Raw genomic sequence first — 9,788 nt, 5'->3', positions numbered from 1 at the left:
AGCTATGAAATAGATTCGTGCTTCATCTTCGGAGTCTTCTTCCTCATCTGAGTCAATCTTGAGATCCTCCCAAGAAGCCATAAGTCCCTTCTTCTTGTCCTTCCGAAACTTGTCTTCTTTTTCTAGTTTCAGACAGTCATATTTGTAGTGTTCAACTTCTCTACAGTTCTGACAAATGACCTTGCTTAAGTCCTTCTTTGGTTCCTTTGAGCTGCCACCTCTGCTTTTTTCTTTAAGTCTCATCATCCTTCTAAGATTTCTAGCAAAAGAATACAAACTTGTCATCTGATAAATAGTCACTATATTCATCATCCAATGATTCAGTGTAAGATTTATGAGCCACTCCTTTCTTTTTTGTATTATTTTTTATGTGAGTGATTTCATATGCTAGTAACTTTCCTCTCAACTCATCATAGGTCATTTGACTTAGGTCTTTCAGAGATGACAGTAGCCTTAGTTTTCCACTCTCTTGTCAAGCTTCTCAAGGCTTTTCTCACTAGCACCTGTTCAGAATGAGTAATTCCCATAGTATCCAAACTATTAATGATGATAAAGAATCTCTCAAACATGTCATCAATTGATTTTTCTTTCTTCATAGAGAACATCTCATATTCTTTGCTCACCATGTCAATCCTGGTTTCTTTACTTGTGTGGTGCCCTCATGTGTGACTTGGAGCTTATCCCAGATTTTCTTTGCTGTTTTGCATCTTGAAACCTTTCAGTATTCCTCTAAGTTGATTGCACAATTCAGCATGTTGACAGTCTTGGCATTTTGTTCCACCTTTTTCTTGTCGTCTTCATTCTATTCTGTTTTAGCTTTAGGAGTGACAACACCATCAGCGCCAGTTTTTGTAAGGATTTGAGGACCATTTATGATTATCTTCCACAGATTGTCATTCACTGACTGAACAAAGATCTTCATTCTTTCTTTTCAATAGTTGTAGTTTTTCCTATTGAAGAATGGAGATCTGTTGTTGGACAGTCCTTCTGTCAGAGTATAAGCCACTGTGTTGAAACCCATGTTGTTCGCCATCAGGATCTTTCCTCCAAGCTATGAAGCTTGATCTCTTTGAGACCAAGTTCTGATACCAATTGATGGTAATTAGTGGCTAAGAAAATGGGGGGTTGAATCTTGACCACCTTTTAACTTTTCTTGTAACTTTGTTTTCTGTTGAGAGAACACAGAAGAAATTTTGATTTTGTCTCCTGACACGGTAGGAGATACTTTAATTTTATCTTCTATATTGCAGAACCAGAAACAGAGAAGAGCGTAGAGAGTGACATACAAATCTATCCTGGTTCGGCTATCCAGTGCAATCTAGCCTACATCCAGTCTCCATCACAATAATGATAGAATTTCACTATCTTTTCAACAGATTACAATCACCAATTCTCCCTAGGATTTACCCAATCCTTTCTGGGACAAGTCCAGATTTCAACCCAACCTGAACTTGACTAAGACTCATCCTAGCATTCAACTGTAAAGTGCTAACCTAACTTGCAAGGGACTAGGACTCACTCCAGCTTTCAACTACAAAGTACTAACCTAACTTGTAAGAAAATTCTCTCAATATCATGACACAAAACAGAAACACCTACAAAGGATTTCTGAAATAACTTAGGCTTTTTCTCCAAGTCTAGCTCACTGCCTTTTTCCATTCATTGGCTTTTTCTTACAAACCTCACCATGTTTGCCTTTTTTCTAATGAAACTCAGACAGACTAAACTAAGAAAAATTACAAAATGAAAACTATGAAGGATAAGAACAAGAATAGCTCAGAGAGCTATGAGAACCTAAATGTGTTCTATTACTCCTTGCTTCAATCGTTGGCCGTTCATCCCTATTATAGAGGAGTGAAGCTTCCAAGGCTTGAAACCTTGCTTCAGAACATGTTGGTTTTCTTCTCCCAATACACAGATGCAGCAGCGACATTCACAGAGGAGAGAGATGGTAGAAGCAGTGACATGCAATCTTACCTTCAAACTTCTCTTTCAACCTTTTTCTTCAAGAATCTTGAATCTGAGCTGTGCGTCCTTGTTTTGGCCCCAAGTTTGATTTTTTATCGTTGATAAGTAGTAGAGTTTCATCATCTTCAACATCTAGAATTTTTTAGTTCGATAATAGCACAGAAAAGATTTCTTCAATAACCTTCAACGAAGCACAAAAGTAGAAACCTCCTTTTTTGTGATTTACTTTTTTATATAATCTTCCCTTTTGCCCTAGCCTCTTTGACCTTCTCTTCTTTTGCTTGGATTTAGAAATTTTCGTTTTGTTCTTCAATTGTGCCCTAGCATAGAGTTTCTTTTTTCTTTCTTTTGCTTCAGAGTTCATGTGGGTGATGTGAAAGAAAAGAGAAGAGAGAGAAGAGAGGATTTGGCTTTCAGTGGGTGAAGTGAATGGTTCAAATGAAATGGAATTAAGTCACTTAGTTAGAAACTAAGTTAGAGGAATGGATTTGAATATGGACCACCGGTTTAGGCTTTATGTTTGTTTTTGGGCCAATTTGTTTTCTTTCTTTCTCATGATTCAACCATTCAATCTTTGGATCAAGATTCTTGGAATGAATAGTTTGTTCAAGCTGAACTTGATATTGGGCCATATTTTTTTTTAAATTTCTTGTTCAGATTGCTTGCTTTCATAGCCATTTATCATATGATATGAGTGCTTTGAATCATATTGGGCCAGATGTAATATGGGCTTATTTTTCATATTTCTTGGACCAATGTCAATTAATTAATTTTCTGCACACAAATACAACAAAATTATACAAGCAAATAATCCAATAATATTTAGTCATCATCTTAATCATAGTTTAGTTCTCTAAACTCAACAGATTTCTTTCAAGTGCATTAAACTTATACTGCTTATTTTTGTGATGCTTGTTGTTAGTTTGATGAAATTAGAATTAGGTTTCAATTAATTGGAATAATGAGGTTTGCTTATTCTTTCACATTAATTTTTGAATTAGTTCCAACTTGTGAATTTAATACGTTGTCCTTTTTATTAGGACAATACTATTTTCTATGTTATCCTTTTTATTAGGACAACACTATTTTCTCTGAGATCAGTTTTAGTTTACTTTTTGAAAAAATTTTACTCTCCTCTTCTGAGAGATGCTAAAATGACACTCTTATCCTCTCTATTTATAAAATGTACATTTTGCTCCCTTATAACTTTTTAAAAACCTCCTATTTAATCCATTTTAATTTTTTTGCGTTAACTAATGTTAACTTTATCCATTTTTCAAGAAAAAATAAATTATTTTTCATAAAAATATTATTTATCAAAAACTTTTTTTTGTCATTAAATTTTGGTAAGATTATTTTTTTGTCATTAAATAAAAAAATCTTGGTAAGATTATTTTTCGATATCAATATATATTAATTGTTATACATATTAACTCTGGTAAAATTTTTTTATTTAATATTAAAATAATATATATTGATATCAAAAAATTAATAATAAAACATAAATATAATTGTTAACAAAAATTTTGATAAAATTATAATTTAATAATTAAAAAATTATTGAAGAGTATCTTAAAAAAATAATTTAATTATTAATTTTTTTAAAAATATTTTGATAAAAATACAATTCAATTAATAAAAAATAATTTATTAAAAGGTATTTTGGTAAGCAAAATTTAATGACAAAAAAATAAATTTTTTGTTAATGGGTACTTTTGTAAAAAATAATTTATTTTTTTCTTGAAAAATGGATAAAGTTAACATTAGTTAACACGAAAAATTTTAAATAAATTAATGAGGAGATTTTTTAAAAGTTATAAGGGAGGAGAATGTATATTTTACAAATAGAGGGGAGGGAAGTGTCATTTTAGCATTTCTTAGGAGAGGGGAGTGGAATTTTCTATTACTTTTTTTGTTATTTGTGCAGTAATATTCTAGGTTAGTTTTTATCTCTGAATATAATATTGTTTAAATTTTATATTGGACTCAGTTTTCCTAAGATAGAGTTTTAGGATAGAAGTAGGAGAAGGTCGCGTAGTGCCACTTTCTCATAACCCTTGTTTGTTGGAAAATTGTGGAGTTATAAGGAGCTGTGCACTAGAACGGTTAGGAGTTGATGTTTTATTGAATGTGTACATGTTATAATTTATGCATGCATGCAGTTGTTTTCTCTGTGAAAACTGTTATATTTATTTGATGGATGTCTCTAAATTAAGGAGAAGTTCTGTCAAATTATTGTTTAAATTGTCTAAAATGTTTTTGGTTTATCAGAAAATGATACTTATATTTGGCGGGAGATTCTAATTATAGAGTACATTCTGCTAATTTTTTTAAAAAAAAAATTAATAATTCGTGTTTTTAGTTGAAGTCTAGGGTGTATTTCAATATGATTTCAAGTCATCGTCTATGGATGTATGAGAGGGATAATGGTGGCCAGGGGGAATTCAAAACCTGAATTCTTTGAGGGGGTTGACGTATTTGTTGCGCATGTCTTCAGCATGAAACTTTTTAGGTCTGAAGGAGTATCTTGGTATCCGTGTCAAAAGTGTTGGTTGATTAAGTGGTTAAGACCTGCGGACATAACATTTCACCTCTACTATAACAGGTTTAAGCAGGCACGGACCCAATAAGGGCAATAAGGGGGCACTTGCCCCCACTGCTTTTTCATTTTTTTTTCAAAATAATATATCTCTACTTTAAATTTTAAATGATCCCACTACAAATAAATTACACTTAATTGGTTAAAGTTTCAAATTAACTTTTTTATTTTCTATTTTTTTACTATTATTTAACTTACTTAAATTTAATTTTGTACCGTTACTCTTTTATTCTCTTAATTTTTTTATTTTTATATTTTTAACATTTTTTCTTGTTTAGTAGTCATCTTCTGTTCATCAAAAAGTAAATTTCAAATTCTCTATTTTTTTTATATAATTTTCTATGATTATATGTATCTTCCAATTTCATTATTTTTCTTTTTGATATTTTCAATAACAAATTTTAATTCAAACAATTAAAGTTTAGGTATTAATCTAATATTTCTCTTCATGACTTTATATATTTTATTTTATTCTCAATTTATTCATCTTTATTACTTATTTTTTATCTTTTGTTCTATTATATGAACCTGTGTTGCATATAAAATTTTAAAATAAATTAATTAATTTATTAATTTAGAATATATTTTTTATTTTTGAAAATAGTAAAGATAAAATATTTTAATTATAATACATAATTAAACAGATGAATAAAATTTTTCATCTAACATTATATTAAAATTAAATTAAAAAATATATAACAAACTTAATTATTTTAAAATGAACGAAAGAAAAAAAATTGTAAATTAAGGTTATATTATTTTATATACAGATTTAATTTTTCTAGTATTTATATATAATTCTAGTTTTGAATTATAAATACTAATGTGTCATTAGTTGTTAATGTGGCAGTTGAGTTAGTCTTTTATTATTAAATGTGTATAAAAAATTAGTTAAGATAACAAGTTATCTATAATTTAATTAAAATATTTTAAGTTTAAGTTTTAGAAATAAAAAATATTTTTTATAAAAATAAAAGTGTTCATTAACTTTTTTTAATTTTTATATCTTTATATAATTAATAATATTCAATAAAATTTATTTTAGTGTACATATTTGCCCCCACTCCTAAAATTTTCTGGGTCCGTCACTGGGTTTAAGGATGGATATCAGATGTGGATAGAACACAGAAAAGTGGACGAGCATGGAATTAACTAATTTGCCTCTAATTTGAATAAATATGATTGTTGATCAACGGGGGTTCAGGTGGTGAGAGAACTAAACATGGAAGAAATGACTTGGGAGGGTAACCAAGAGAGATACAATGAGATGGTGTTTGATGCAACAGGTGTTACAAAATTGGAAAAGGCTGAACAAAAGCCCAATCCAGAGGCAAAGAGATTTTATCATCTATTAGAATTTGCTGTTAAACCTTTATACAAGGGGTGCATTCATTCGGAGTTGTCTGCATGTGTTAGAATGATGAGTATTAAGTCGGAGTCAAATCATACCCAAGATTCTTTTGATAAGTGGGCCACCCTTTGCAACGAACTGGTACTTATCGGGTCTACTTTCATCCCTTAAAACCACTACAAAGCTAAGAAGCTAGTTTCAAAATTGGGTCTAAATTCGGTAAATTTTTATTATTGTTTGAATGGTTGTACACTATATTATAAGAGGGATGGAGATCTAACTGAATACAGATTTTGTAGAACACCGAGGTTCCAAGTCGAAAGAGAACAGATTGGTAAACACTGGTTAAAGAGAACTCCAATGAAACAAGTGCACTACTTGCCCTTAATCTCTAGGCTAAAACGATAGTATGCATCGATGAGTTCGGCCCCTCACATGACTTGGCTTAGTAGCAACAAGAAAGGTGATGGAATCATGACGCATCTGTCACACGGAGAAGCTTGGAAGCATTTTGATCGGGTTCATCCTATATTTGAGAGCAAGCCCATAAATATTAGACTAACTTTGTGCTCTGACGGGTTCACACCAAATTTCAATTTTGGTAATGCGTACTCTTGTTGGCCTATAAACGTGACACCTTATAATCTGAGTCCCAAAATGTGCATGAAGGACCCATATATGTTCCTAACTTGTATCATATACCTGGTCCCAACAATCCAAAGGCCAAAATAGATATCTTCTTGCAGCTCTTGGTGGATGAGTTAAAGGAGTTGTAAATCCATGGTGTGAAAACATATGATATTTCGATGAAGACAAACTTCCAACTGCATGTTACATTGATATGGATCATTAACGACTTTTCTACATATGGAATGTTGTCAGGTTGGTCCACTCATGGCAAAATGGCATGTCCCATTTATATGGAGGATACAAAGGCATTTTGGTTGACGAATGATGGTAAGAATTCGTGGTTTGATTGTCATAAAAAATTTCTCAACATGGATCACCCTTTTTGGTGCAAAAAGGACTCGTTCAAAAAGAATAAAACTGAACAACAAGAGGCACCCATGAGGTTGGATGGTAGGCAAGTTTGGCATCGTATTAGTAGAATTTCAAGGATCGTCGATAACGGAATAGGTTTGAGACTTTCGGGATATGACAGGGAGCATAATTGGATTAAACAGAGTATATTTTGTGAGTTGCCATATTGAAAAGACAACTTGGTTCCACATTGTCTTAATATGATGCACATTAAATAAAAACGTGTTTGATAATATCATGCACACAGTAATGGACGATGAGTGAACAAAGAATAATAATAAGGCTAGGTTAGACTTACTGGACATTTGCAGGTGGCCAGATCTAAACTTAAAGAGACTTGAGAACGGGCAGTGGGCAAAGCCAAAGGCAGTGTTTGCTCTAACAAAGGACCAAAGATAAAATATTTGTAAAAGAATTTTAAAGGATTGAGATTTCTTGATGGTTACGCCTCTAAATTGAGCAGGTGTGCAAACGTATCACATGGTAGGATTGTTGAGTAGAAGAGTCATGATTGCCACGTATTCATGGAGTCTTTGCTTCCTGTTGCATTCAGAGAACTTCCAACCAACATATGGAAACTTCTCATAGAAATAAGTAAGCTCTTTAAGGAGTTATGTGCTATAAAATTTAGCGTTAATGATTTCACATTCATATACAAGAACATTCTCATCATACTTTCTAAGGTACAGAGGATATTTTCCTCATCCTTTTTTGACGTTATAGAACACTTAATAATCTACCTATCGTACGAAGTAATACTATGTAGGCCAGTCCAATTTCGGTGGATGTACTAATTTGAGAGGATTATTGGTTCATTGAAACGCACCGTAAAGAATAGAGCTCAGATTGAGGGCAGCATCTGCAAAGCGTTCCAAGCTAAGAAAACATCCGCATTTTGCTCATTCTATTTTTAGCTTCACGTTGAGTCACGTAGAACAAAGGTTGTAAGGAATGATGAGAGGGGAGAATCCTCGTCAAGGGGATCAACATACTTAATCTTTGCTCCAGAAGGAGCTGCAATGGGTGCGGGTAGTAAGTACTAGTTAGAGTAAAAGGAAATCAATATCGCACATATGCATTTGTTATTTAACTGTGACCAGATTTTATCTTACCTCATGTGAGTTTTTTAAGTCTTCGTAAATATTGCAATCAGTAAGATACTAACTTCTTAATCTAATCAAAACTTCTTTATCCTATTCTATCATATAGGTTATTCCAAGAGGCAAATCCATATACCTCATTGAATAATTTTCCACGTTGGTTCAGAGAATACATCAGCGTGCATCTAACTGACACAACATATTCGAAACTAGTTGCACTTAGTTGGGGCCCAATGAATAAGGGCACTAACTACCCGATATACAATGTTAATGGACATCGATTCTATTTTTTACAGTGGTTGATTGGAAAAAAAATAGATAATACCGGAGTTTGGGTTCGTGGGAATTCAGGCAATAGTCATTCTGATTGGTTTGATTGTTGTACAACAAAAATGAACTAGAGTATTTCTGTTGTACTAAATACAAGGTGTGCATGTTTAAATGTGAACGGTATGATCCAAGTTCGTGACAAGGAACACGAAAGCACAAGGACTACGATATTACTGAAGTTAATGTAATCAAGAAATATAGGCACTACAATCCTTTTATTCTACCTCAAAATGTACGACATGTATACTATTTGTTTTATCCAAGTTCATGCAAGTCTAGTTGGGTGGTTGTGGTTAAGATTAAGTCAAGAAGCTGCATCGAGTCTGATGATGGGACAGAGGGTCAGGAACCTTACCAGATTACTGACTCAACTCCTTTGAAAACAGTGGTTGATACCGGTGAGCTAATCACCATTAAGTCGGTTGTTATGGATGATGACATCATTGGCCTTGGAATAGATGCCGACGCACTACCACTAGAGGACAACGATCTTCAAGAAGAAGACGGGTCGATGGCGACGAAGAAAAGGAAGATGAGTTCGATGATCGGAAAACTATCTTGGAAAAAGAGAATGGTGAAACAGAGGAGGAAGAAGATGACGAATATGAATAGGGTTAATGTAAATATAGTTTTATGATATGTACTTCTTTACCAAACTTTGAGAAGAATGTAATATAATTAGCATTGTTTCAAATATTTCAATTACCATCATTCCGTATTTTTAATTTATATGTTTGATATTTCACATCAGGTGTAAAGTACTGTTTAAATTATTAATTATCAGGGTACATTATAAATGGACGAAAAAGATTATTAAAAAATAGGACTACCGTCGGAATATACCGACAATAACAACACAGTCAATTTTTAAACAAAAACATTTAAAAAAAAAATTTCGTCGGATTAATCCGCTGATATAATGGTGCGGAGACGTATGATATGGCGTCAACGTTATTGTCGCAAAATTTTTGAGAGTAATGTTCAACAGATTCTATTTTTTTATTATCTATATTTCATTGCTAAATCCGACGAAAATTATCATCGGACGTAAAAATTCGCCGATAATATGTTACTAGCGAAGTTTATTTTCTCGGATAGATACCGATGATAATTCTAATAGTATTCAATATTTTTTTTTGTAGTAATTGTTAATATATTATGAGAAGTTATTCCAGTATGCTATTGTATTGAACGAAACGTGATATTTTGTTTCTCTCTACTATATAATATAATTTATGTGAACGGTCAAGATTTTAGAAGCTTTCTCAGAGTGTATATAAAGAGCAATAGCTCATGGTGAACTTCAAACAGACTAAGTAATTGAGAGGTATTTAAGCCCATAAATTGTCTCCTTTTATCCATATGTAATGAAAGCTTGGTGCGTGAAGGGCTCAAAGCT

Source organism: Arachis ipaensis, chromosome B8 (genome assembly GCF_059453495.1).
Source record: "Arachis ipaensis isolate K30076 ecotype BB chromosome B8, ASM5945349v1, whole genome shotgun sequence".
Classification (NCBI taxonomy): domain Eukaryota; kingdom Viridiplantae; phylum Streptophyta; class Magnoliopsida; order Fabales; family Fabaceae; genus Arachis; species Arachis ipaensis.
This window is presented reverse-complemented; position numbering follows the sequence as displayed.